Source organism: Varanus komodoensis, unplaced genomic scaffold (genome assembly GCF_004798865.1).
Source record: "Varanus komodoensis strain SLA01 unplaced genomic scaffold, ASM479886v1 scaffold16, whole genome shotgun sequence".
Classification (NCBI taxonomy): Eukaryota; Metazoa; Chordata; class Lepidosauria; order Squamata; family Varanidae; genus Varanus; species Varanus komodoensis.
In genome coordinates this window covers 7,778,951-7,791,610 of record NW_025335468.1, presented here as the reverse complement: position 1 = coordinate 7,791,610, position 12,660 = coordinate 7,778,951, and the positions used below count along the sequence as shown (strand labels likewise).

At 41.4% G+C, this 12,660-nt stretch overlaps 1 protein-coding gene across 1 annotated transcript in view; it reads left to right on the top strand.

Moving 5' to 3' along the window:
- Positions 1-1,298: 1,298 nt before the first annotated feature.
- DUSP8 (dual specificity phosphatase 8) overlaps positions 1,299-12,660 on the top strand; it is a 105,318-nt gene continuing 93,956 nt past the window's right edge. The window contains exon 1 of the mRNA XM_044425731.1: positions 1,299-1,447. The gene's annotated coding sequence lies outside the window, so the exon portion shown is untranslated. The remainder of the gene's footprint in view (positions 1,448-12,660) is intronic.

Here is a 12,660-nt window from a genome sequence, read left to right as displayed (position 1 = left end):
CTTTTACATCTCATACTAGTTCCTTGGTGATGCCATTTAGGATTAAATCCAAGATCATCTCCTCTATGGTTGGTTTCTAGGCACAGTCACCCAGCAGTCACCCAGGGCATCTAGACATTTAATGACTGTGACTGGAACATTCGTTTATTCAGTCAACATGAGAGCAATAGCAGTCATCCATTATTGAAACACTTCCTTGGTTGGAGGCCTCCCTGATTTCATTATCCATCCCAAGATCACCCTGAGAGCTCTGGTCTGAGGGATGGTAGCATGCTCCAAGTAGTAAATTAGTCTTTGAGCCTGGTATTGTCATGCTCATCACTTCTGAACTATGTCCTCTGGATATATGGAGCAAAACCTCTTCCAATTTACCCTTCCAGGTCCTTCCTAGAGAGTTTATATGTGGAGGTGATGATAGTAGTGATTCTCTCCATTCCACCATGTTTCTATAGTGCCAACCATATCTAGGTATTGTGAGAATGTAACCCAATCATCATCATCATCATCATCATCATCATCTACCTGTCTCTTAACCTAACCTCATAAGAACTGGGCATCAGGACTGGCCTTTATGCTTCTTTTCATGTAGAAAACACACCTCTGTTTTTGGTGCAGGTCTACTTTCGTATTGGAGGTCAAATCTGATTTTGAAATCTTAAATCTGCTTTATTTAGTAGTCAGTGCCTTTGGCACCAGTGGAGGTGGAGTAATTACATTTTCTAGTTCCTCTTTCCGGGCAATGGGTTTTATCTGTACACTGGTGAAATCAGCCTGCCCTCCCTTTCCGTCCTGCAACAATAAATGCCACATTGATTAAGAAAAGAGTGTCTTGTTTTACACTGCTGCATCTCTGCACCAGCTTTCTCACCGAGGCAGGAGCATTTCCCTTTTAAGAGCTTGCAAAACTGGAAGGGTATGAGGCAGAGAAGGGAAATCTAGGCCATTGCCCCTTTTAAACTGCAATTCTGCCTGCCTGTCTCCCTTTAATCTGCACCCAAAGCCCCAGGATCAGAGGCTGACGTCATCCTGCTCCTGAGCCTCCCTCTCTGATTGGCTGGGGGTGACGTCAGGTGCTTTTTTTCATGGCATGACCTCATCCTCAGTTCATTTTTAGTTCTAAAGTGCAACCTTCTGTCTTCCTGGATCCCTTCAGCCCTGTTAATGCTTATCTGTGCTAACCTCCCCCACCCCGCGCCCCTTATGGAGAGATATGCCTGCCCTTAGTTGCAGGGCTGGCACTATGAGTACATTTCAGTGTGGCTGCGTGTGCGTGTTTGCAGAGGGCTAGAACTTGCATCATCAGCGCCTGCCCCAGCAATTTCAGAGCATTTCCCATCTGATCCTCTCGTAATTGTGGTTAATCATCTTGGCGAATGTGCAGAAATTTGCAATCAGCTGGAGCATTGCACAGGCTTTGATCCCGGGCTGTAGAGCAAGTGCCAGGACGGTAAGTGCTCCAAAATGTTAAGGAATGACTCGAGTGGGTGGTGATGATGGTGGTGGACTAAGCTTCCAAACGTTGCTGAAGAAACCTGCAGAGTGGTGCAGTACGGTAGTTAATATAAAAATTGGAAACCGTGCATGGAAATTAAAACGTGCATGGGATTTTAGCAGGCTCACTGCACCTTCCACATTAGGATACAAACGCCGCATGCTGCATTCAGCATAAACAGCGTACATATGGAATCATGTATGTGATGCCACCGCAGCTTTTTCACCTGTGACTGTGTATAAATTCGGTGCATCATAATTTATCGGGAGTTCGCTAGGGCGGGGGAAAAGACTTCTTTCTGATAGCAGAGTTTACATTAGAGGGTTTTGTCTTCGTATTTTTGCATAATTCCTGCAGAACAGAGTACGAGCAACTCTTCCGTGCATAGCGAAATCCGCAGCAGCGAGAGCTTTGGTGCAGTAGGGAGAGGGCTGCAACCAGAGAATCGCTTATTTATGACGTGTATTTAACTAACAGGAGGATTAAAAACAAGGGTGGGAAAGTCCCATGGCAATGAGGGTCAGTAAAATAGCAGGACACCCTGCAAAACGAAGGGAAGTATTTGTATTTGTGCGTGCGCGCCTGCGAATGGGATGGCGTGTGTGAGGTATCCCCCCCCCCCATCCCGTTGTTGTTAAGAGGTTGTCGTTATGCCACGAGGCTTTTAGGGGCAAGATCGGAGGGGGAGAAACTTCAAGGTTCTCTTTTGGATGTGGAAAATTTAGTGGGCTTCCTTCCTTTCTTAATTTTTTTCCCCGGGAGAGAAGGGGTAGCGATCTCAAGCTCTCCCAGTTTTATTTGTAAGGCTGGTGTTAACAGCCCTGTGGCTTCCTGGTGCGGAAAGAGTTAGGTTTACCGCCCGGTGCTTTCGACAATATAGGAAAATCTAGGCAAGAAGCGTCTGCTGGATTTTCACCTTGGCTAGGGGCCTCTAGAGAGCAGCTAAAAATAAACAGAGTGAATCTAAACATGCTAAGACCATTTCAACCACACGGCATTTGAACGTGAGCTCCTGCCAACAACCGTGTTTGTACTGTGATTCAGCATTTGACGGCTTAACCGCCCCCCCCCCCCCCCCACACATATGCAATAGGAGGGGATAAGACAACTCACCTGTATCGGTAGCAAAAGGATCGCTCATCCCCACCTAGAACCTGCAGCTCATTTAAATCTAGGGCTGTAGTGGCAGCCATGGAGAAATAAGCATTTTTGAAAGATACGAATATTTGTATAGGTATGCCTAAGGTAGAGGATATACTGGCATTTTTCAGGGGCCTTTGGTCAGAAGGTGCAGGGATGTTCTATATCATGATAATAGCAGTTGAAAAGTCCCCAAGCCAGGCTTGGTGGTTATTAGGCCTGCTTCTGCAGTGTTGTGCCCTCTGTGGTTTTTGACTACAACAGGTTTTGACTACAACCCTTAACCAGGCTGGTGGGAGGTACAGTTCAAAACATCTGAAGGGCATGAAAGAAAGCTGTTCTAGGCAAGTATAGATTATATTAACAACTCTTCTCAACTTATCTGAAATCTAAACACTTCTCTTTATATCTCCATTATAGAAGTGTTTCCGGTGTACCACAAAGTTTGTTTTAGCTTATTTCTGGGCATCTGTGCAATGCTATTGCCAGTTTTAGAAAGACTTTTAAGTGAAAGCCCCTGCTTTTTCCAGTATTACAGTAAATTACTTTCATTATTAATTTGGTATTGCTTTAGCAAAAATGCAGCCGATCTTTGTTGGCCAAAATGGACAAGTATAGGTGATGAGGGGGAAGTCACAAACTGAGACACTGCAATCCAGAACTTGACTGTGGGCTGTGGTGTTTGCACCATTTATTTTGAGTGTGTGTGTGTGAGAGAGAATATGAACATGAACAGGTTTGTGTGAAACACCAGGCTCATCCAGGATTGTTTATTCACAATGAGGTGCTCTGTGTGCAGGTGATATTTCAACAATGCACCTCCTATTCAGGGTTGTACAGACCTGGTTACTGAGGGGTATGCAAGGGCTTAAGAACCCTCACAGGACCCTCTGTGTATTGAATGGTTGGATGAGAGCTGTTTAGACTTTGGTGACTTTGAGACTTTGGTTCTCATCACTTGGCAATCCTTGAGTAGGAGCTGCATGTAGAAAATATTGCCTACATGCACTGTAGCTTGTCGTGAGTTAAACAACCCACGGTGAAGTGCAGCATGCCCTGCAAACTGGCCCATTTTGAAAAGAGTGTTAGTTTCATCAGACCTGGTGCTAGTTGCATGCTGCTAACCTTGAGAACTTATATGTGACACTAATATACATATGGCTGCATTTTCCCCCAACCTGGACCTTGTTCCAGTTTTATTCCTTTCATTGATTTGGAAGAGGTAAAAATGGATCATCCTTCTCTCAGGTTGCTAGGCTCCAGTGTAGAGATTAGACCTGCCTCTTTAGCTCTAGATCAGTCCCATAGTTGCAAAAGGATGCAGCCACTCCTTCTCCCACTCTTCTTTCCTCCCTAGGCCCTTTGTTTACATTCTCATTCTACCTCATCTGCTGAGAGAAAAGCAAGATAACTGGTGGATGAAGCAGGAATTTGGGAATGTTTTATCAAACAACCAGAGAAAGCAAACTGTGGATTGGGAAAATCCCCAACTACACCTTCCTACATGGCTGTAGGACTGTTAGGCATTCTCTTGACTAGGATCTTGGCTGGCCAGTCAAGACCTCAGCATGCCACACGACAAGAACATGTTCTTAAGGGTATACCATAAGAAGAAGAAATCCTGAAAGCCTAGAGTCAGTATGACTGAGATGTGAGGGAATACCATCCTAGTCTTAAAAAGGGTGACCATCTATTTGTATGGGTGCATCGAATTTGTTTCTGCAAGCCATATGGAGCTGCCACATTCCCTGTGCTTACTATCCAAATGCCTACCTGCAACTGGTGGAGGTGAGAGAAGGCTTGAGCACCATTGGAGCAACTTTCTTGGCTGGTAGATAGCCCTTCCTGGAGGTACAATTTTCAGCACTTCCAGTTTGGTGCTCCAGTCAAACATCCTGCAGGTCACTGGGGAAAGTCATGCACAGAAGCTACCTAATAAACATGTGTTTCACTCCAAATAGGGAGTGTCATGCTGCTTTACAAAACAAAAAACAAACTAAAAGGAGGTGGTTCATTGTGTTTGCAACCCATCCAGCAGGATGGATTGGAGAAATGTGAAAACGAGAGAGTTTTGCTTGATAGTGGAGTGGATAGAACACTTTTTCCCACCCTGGTAATTTCTTGGAATGGAATGGCAGGTCTCAATATTCCCAACCACCAGATGGGATGATGGGGAGTTGTAGCCAAGCCTATTAAGAGAGCACCAGGTTGGGGAAAGCTGGAATAGAGGAATGAAGCATTACACATTACATTCACATTTCTGTGAAAGAGTTGTGTGCAGGTGGTCTGTTTCTTTAAGTGTCATTCACTATTGCACAGAAATACCACCCAACATAGAATGATGCTTGAAAAAAGTGCCTTGAATTGGTAATGGTTTATACTGAGAGCAGAAGGGAATGAACAGAATATGGTCCTTTGGACTGAACCTTTGTACAGCTATCCCTGTCCTGGACTTTTAATTTTACATGCTGAAATCTATACAAGCTTTGGGGATTCCATAAAAGCAGCAGCTGTGTTCATCTGCTGTAGCAAATAAGATAAAAAACAGTCATGTGCTACTTAAAGTCTAATTTATTTTAGCATTTAATTTCAAGGGCCCATTTAAGTGGATAGAGAAGATGTGTGATATGTCAACAAGAGCAACACAACAGTTATTATTTATAAATGTGGTTCTATCTAGTTTATATTCAGATTAGTGCGTATTGATTTGCAGTGCCCTGCAAAAATTCTACTGCAGTGGGCATACAAAGGCTTTGCACTTTGCAGCTAACATGCAAATCCATACTTGCACTAGTTAGCACTGGTCAGAAACTGACCCATTACGGTGCTTTGTGTCCTAATGATTGGGAGTTAAAACACCTGGACAAACTCACACAAATTATTCAAGCCTTATATTTGCCCTTGCTATTTTACCCAATTCAGAGTTTGCTGAAAATGCTGATGCCATCATATGCCTATTTGGAGTAGGATAACATAATAAGAAGCCAACATGTCTCTGTGGTTCATTGAGACTTGTTTCTATGGATCCGAGTGCCATTGAGCAGAATGAGGAGTATCTACAGCAAGTATCTACCTCATCAGAGTGTTGGGTTTAAGACATTTTAATGTAAAAAAGCAAACCGCCCTTGAGCTTGTTCATACAGAGGCAAGACCAAAATGCTGGGGCATGCTGGGAGTTGAAGGCCTTTTCTGTCAGCGTGCTTGGACAGTCAAACATTATATACAATATGTGTGCCATATATTAATACAGATTTGATTTCTAAGTGCAGGAAGTTCAGGTTTGTGATGGAGCAAATGCAGCCACATGACAATAAGTTGTGTGGTACAAGTACATATCTACTATCATTATTCATTTCTTTAAATCTGAAGGAATTAGAAGCGTTAACAGTTTATTTTGTAGTTGAACAATTGAATCTCTATGTGGCATTTATGGTGATTTAACTGTTGGTAATTTACTAAATCCCTTAGAATATTAGTGAAAATGGAAGGCAAGCACGCCTGAAGAAAGCAAATGCTTGTAAAAGGTAGACAGCCTTTGGCAGTTTTCCTATAGACGCAAAGTGGTTTCTTATGGCAGTCTTAATGGACGGTTGATGTAATAAAGTACCAGAGGCTTGCATCTTTCCTGTTAAAGCTGAATTGAGAAACTGAGGAGAAAATACAGTGAATCAAGTGCTCTGTGTAGCAAAAGTATAGACTGGTATTTTGAGACTCTAAGGACACATTCCTGCAACTGCTAGGTGGGGAATGCTGGGAAGTATAGGATTTTTTCTTGTCTAAACAAGAAAAAATAATATGGCTGTAACTGTTGTGAACCTTTCAGAGAGATTCAGCTATTGGGCAATATTAAAATGTAGTAAACAAACATAGAATTGTGCCCTTAGAAAGCTTAATTGGACAGATATATTCCAGTTGAGTTAATCAACAGTTCCAGTATCCATTACATTATTATCTAGCTCATTATTGCTCTGTTTTAATTAAAATATTTATTTTTTCTTGTATGCATAAGGGTCAGCCAAAAGTAGATCTCCAGATGTTTTGGAATTCTACCTCCCAAAAGCTCCTGCCAGTGTGTTCAGTGGTCAGGAATGCTGGGAGTTAAAGTCCAAACCATCTGGTGATCTACTTTCTGCCCACTCTTGTCTTGGGGGATCAACATGGCAACAGGGTTCATTTTGGTTTTGTTTTGTGTATTCACAAGCTTTCTTTGCAAAACTCTTAATGTATGCTGCACTGAGCACCTGGGGTATGAGATTTGCAGAAAACTTTGCATCAGAAATCTGTTTTAATATCCTAAATCAATAGTTTGACTTACATCTACTTTTGTTATTTAAATTTATCATTGGGAGGAAAAAATCTTATAAATACATAGAAATGAAATCTCTTGAAGTAGAAGTAAAAAATGGGTTCCAAGCCTCCCATTAGATAAAGAGATACTGAGGAGTGAGCAAGAAATGTAGACCATGTTCACTTGTCACTAGCTTTGTGCAGGCATTGGTTTGAATGAATGTGTCTATAAGAAAGAATTGACTACTCTGTGTTTTGAACTGTTGATTTGCATTATGGCAATTTTCTTTTTTATCGCTCTTGGAAGATACGCGATCGTTCACTGCCCTGCCATCAGCTTCCTTTGAATTTGGGTGGCTTCATAATGAACTAATTTGATATACAAGACTGTTCTGTAGGTGCAGTTCCTAGATGTTGCCAATATTGGTAACTTCTGCCCACCAACTATTTACAGGAAAGGAACCAGAAAAAAATTGTTAATATACCTCTTGCTAATGAATGGGTTAATCAAGAAGGAACTCATTATTAAAGCTTGGACATTTTTAGAACCTGTCTGTCACCCGTTTTCATCCTGAAATGTGAATACCCCTCCCCTGCCCAGCAAAGAGAGAGAGCTTTTTTTCTTTTTTTAACCCAAACTTCCGTGGGGGTGATTTGGGGAGGGAAATGGATGGGAAACTCAGGCTGTCTTCTCCCGAAGTGCCATGGTCCCAGTCCAAATTGAAACTGCACATGCTTGCAGGAAAGTGGAGAAAACAATCCTGCATAGCTTTACTGACTATGTTTAAGGGAACATATAGTTTGGCCCTATTTCTAGTGCAATGCTAAATAAGGTTAGCAAAAAAAGGGAATTAAAGTTGTGCATTGTTGAATCTCTTATCTCTTTGGGTGTGAATAACTCTCTTTTAAGTTACCATTTGAAAAAAATACTGATTGAATCTAAGCTAGTTTTGATTAAGAAAATAAGAACTAGCACAACCCTTCATATGGATTTGCTTCAGAGTGTATAAAATGCGAATGGCAATGAAAATCCAGTCCACATAACAGTTATCACATACATACACTTTTCTATTTTATTGATAAATGCTACGTTCACAGGGTTGGACTCCGTCAGTGGCAAATGTTGAGTACTCAACAATAGTCCTTTCTACTCCTGATAGTGTTCCTGAGTTAATATGAGAGAGAGCCTCAATTCCCCAAGTGAGTTTCTTAACTGAGTGGATGTTTGAACCCGGATCCTTCTGGTCCTAGTAATGACATTCTAGCTGCTACACTACGTTGGACCTCAAATGCATGGTAGCAGCTCAATGTATATCATCCCACTGCTATATGCTACCTGGAGTATTGGAAGCAGTGGGCTTATGTATGTCAGTTGCTGGGAAATGCAACTAGGAAATTGCTATTGCACTCATTTCCTACTTGAGAATTTTCCATAGACATCTGGGTGACTACTGGATGAGAACCTTGGTCTGATCCAGCACAACTAGTGTTTTATATAGGCAAGGCTGGAAAATTCAAAATAGTTGTGCTTCTTAAAATGTTGTTTCCTATATTTAGGAATGTAACACAATTTCATTACTCTCTGCAAGCCTTGGTGGCAAATCAATTAAATTTAAAATATCTATATCCTACATATTATCTGCAGAGTTCTAGATAGCTCACAAGAAATACATGTTTAACAATTAAGAAGCAAAGAAAATAGTTAAATGGATGCGTGAACTAGTTTTATTAAGCACAACATAGTTTTTGTCTGGAAAAATGTATCTTTATTTTAGTTTTGCTTTTCATTTGCAAAGGCGAGCTACCAGTAAAACTTCTTGAAACAAAACAAAACCCCCAAAATCCTATATATTTCCCTGATAAAGAATGAAACTGCAAATAGTTTTGGAGGACTATTGCTTCCTGCAGTTGACTTAAAATGTTCTTTGCTTTTGGATTTGCCCAGCCAGTGTTCCCAAAATTGAGAAGCAGCACTCAGTTTTCTAGATCTACAAGAAATTAAACAATAGATTAAATTATGAGATCTTTGGACATTTGAATACTTGAAGTATTTTTGACTCAATTCATTGTAGTGCTTCAAAACCAATCTGTATGTTCTCTGCATGCAAAATATTGTCTGTCCTTTTAAGCAAGTGATTTCTTTTTAGGTCAGTTGCAGCTCTTTATCCTAGCTTGTTCTAGCTCTGGCACAGGCCTAACAGTTCTTGGGGGTGACCAGTAAGGGGGGGGGGGGGGGAGCATTGAAAACTGTTTTAAAATTGTTAGGAAAAAAGGAAGGCAGAGGCAATTTAGGGGGATCGGGACTCCTGGCCACAGGTCAGCTTTGGCATGAGGGCCTGGTTAATCAATGAAGAAGAGAATGAGGTGAGGTGTCATACTTGGAAAGTGATGTTAAAAGAAGGCATATGGCCCAGCTGGTTCTTTCTAGTTACAAGGAATCATGAAGTGGAGTGAGAGGACTGCTTCAGGTGGTAGTTGCTGGGGAGTGGCAATGAAGTGCTAGACAGCAGAGCTTTGTGCGTCATGTGGTGCGCTCCACACCCTCAAGGCCATGCTGCCATCTTCTGATGTGGTGAAAGACATTGGTCAGTCACTAGCTGTGAATATTCAACTGCTAGACTTGTTGGCCTTGGAAAATGGAATAGGCCAAGGGAGGGACCTTTTGCCTCAGGTGGCAACATGTCTTGGGCTGCTCTTTCCAGCAAGCTGGGCTTTGTTGTACCAAAAAATCCTGTTGGCTTAACTGCCTTTCTTAACTTTCCTTTGACCTACTAGAGCTCTATTGGAACAGGAGGTAGCTTTGTCAAAATTAGAAAATAGTGGCTAGGCCAGCTCCCATGTCTTTAAAAGCAGTCTGGTCTGCAGAAATCAGCATGTGAAGGTTGGGGAGTTTTTTGGCATGAAGATAGGTATTATTACCTGCTTCGCCAGGCGAAGACCTTTTTATTTAAGCAGCATTTTAATTGTTAATATTATTGGATTTTATCTGGCCAGGGCGACTTATTTTATATTGTTATTTTTTGCATTTTAACTTAATGTTTGTATTTTTTAACTTAATGTAAGCCGCCCCGAGGCTTCGGCGAATGGGGCGGCATAAAAATGTTTTAATAAATAAATAAATAAATGATGATGTAGATCAAACTGTGGTTAAAGGCAAAGGGCCAGAGTCCAGTAAAAGGGGAAAAAAAGGCTGGTAACCTTAGCTTGTGGTTGCTGCACACTTAGACAAAGAACTAGAGCCAATCTTAGCTGTTGATGTACCTACAGGCTGCATTTGTTTGTTGCAATTATTTTTTTTTATTTTTTTTTTCGATTTATATCCTGCCTTTTTCCTACAAAGGGCTCAAGGCAGCTTATATCATTCTCCTCCTCCATCTTATCCCCACAACAACAACCCTGTGAGGTAGGTTGGGCTGAGAGTCTGTGACTGGCCCAAAGTCACCCAGTTGGCTCCATGGCTGAGCAGGGACTAGAACCCAGATCCTCTGAGTCCCAGTCCCATGCTCTTAACCACTATACCACACTGGCATTGACAGTTTTTTCTTGTGAGTGCACAGTTAAAACATTCTGGTGGTATACCTAAAAATGCAGGTATGAAGTGGTCGCTTGCATGAGGTATGCCCCCAAGTAATATTCCGAAATATCTTCTGTGTTCCCCAAAAGGTGTACATCTTTGGAGTGGGTATTTGAGTGTATCTTTTGCCTCTTTTTTCCGGCTAGGAAAAGCTGACCCATTTTGCCAGCTGTTAGGTTAATAGTCCCTCTGGAGATTGTCAGTGTTGGAATGTTTTGTCCTTGTTCTTTAAACTGGAGTTGGGGAAAATGAAACACTTTGCAGTATAAGAAGAAACATGGTCATATACCATTATGTCTAGCAGTACATGTACATTGCTCTGGATATTAGGGATGGAAAAAATGTACTCCCCCCTTCCCACAAAAAGACTTAGCTTTTTTTATTCCCCCTTTTAAATTTGTTTAACAGAACATAAATACATACAATTGAAATACAAATACATATCCTTCAAAATATCCAAGAGTAGGATATAGCATAGTCTTGGTCCAGCATCTTCAGGCTCATCCTTTGCATGTGTTAAATATGAGGAGTACATAATCCCTCCAAATTCCCAGATCCCTTCAAATTCCCAGATAGTTACATCCCTGTGAAGCCCTGTGATCAACTTAAGGGCAGTATCCAATGCTGCCTCTCCACTAGCCGAGCCCACCATCAGCACAGCAGGAAACTAGCATTCCATAGAAACAGTCAAAACACCCCTTTCCAAAATGGGACAAGTCAGTGGAACTCACTTCTGTGAATTCTGCTATTTTTTCCTGATTTGTAAAGTAGCATTTCAGCTTGTTTCTACTTGCTTTAGGAAATGCTAGCTTCTTGTTGCATCAGCGATGGAACCCCCTGGTATATGAGCATAGTTTAATACTGCACATTGTTGGACAGATCTTCAACTGATAAATGACATACATCCACCATAGTCAGCTTTTCATATTCTAATCCTAATAGAGCATAATTCCAATGGGTGACTTTTATATGCATTTAATAAAAATAAATGGATAAATAACTCTACCAGCTTACATTTGAAGGTCATTGAGCTGGCTTACATGGGCTTTCAGGGATGCGGGGGAGCCAGCAGCATGCCATTCACTTCCACTTTTATTCAGCAACCTTTGATCAGCCTGTTCATAGGTCATGGAGTATGATGCATGAACACATAGTGCTGGGTTGGTTAGTGACTAAACAACCCAACAGTTAACCCTATAACAAACCATGGGTTAATTGCTGGATTGTTCCACCCCAAATCACCCAAGGTTTTGGATTTGCATGTCACATTCCACAAACTACAAAGGATTGGTTGGTTAAAAGCAGAAGGAGTGGGTACATGGGAAACTGTATGCCAGCAGGAGGAGAGAGTGGGAAGCATATGGCTTTTGTTCAGGCTTGTTGGGCTTTTCGTGGTTTAGCTACTAAGTTTGCTATTATGAGCAAACCAGGCCAGAAATCCCCTTGGTTCTAAGATGAAATAGGCTTTAACAGTTGCTTATGTCAAATAGAAGTCCAGAACTCTGGTTGTCTAGAATGCTCATGAGCATCTACTTCCCGTGGTTCTTGTAAACCATCCATGTTTGGATAGCCTAAATTAATAGCGATGTTGTAAATCCTGAAAACGAAGCCTATAGATTAATTCAAATTTGCACTATTACATTACCAATTTTTATTTATTTAAAAATTTCTATGCCGCCCCATTCGCCAAAGCCTCGGGGCGGCTTACAAAACAACAATTAAAATATAAAACACTAAAAATATAAAACACTAAAAAATATAATTAACATTATAAAATAAGTCGCCCTGGCCGAAATTCAGTAAGAGAATTAATAGCCTGCCACAAAGTAACCATGTAATGTTATAAAATGCCAAATTCAGTAGACCTGGAACCAGCTTATCTGTATGGCACATAATTTACTGATATTTTGTCACATGGGTGCCTAGACAAGTGATGTTATAGGCATCCCATAGTTTCATAGCAGGGAATAATTGAGGTTTTGGAGGGTATGGTGGTCACATTGATCATGTATGCCTGCTTGAACACCAAGATAATCTCAAGAGACCTTCCTCTGGATTCTCAACCAAGTTACATTAGGGAGAAGGCTACCAAAGAAAAGATGGGCTGGCACTCCGGTTGTAGAGAACCCTCCCGAGTGACTCTTGTCTGGCATCTATTTTGGGATTT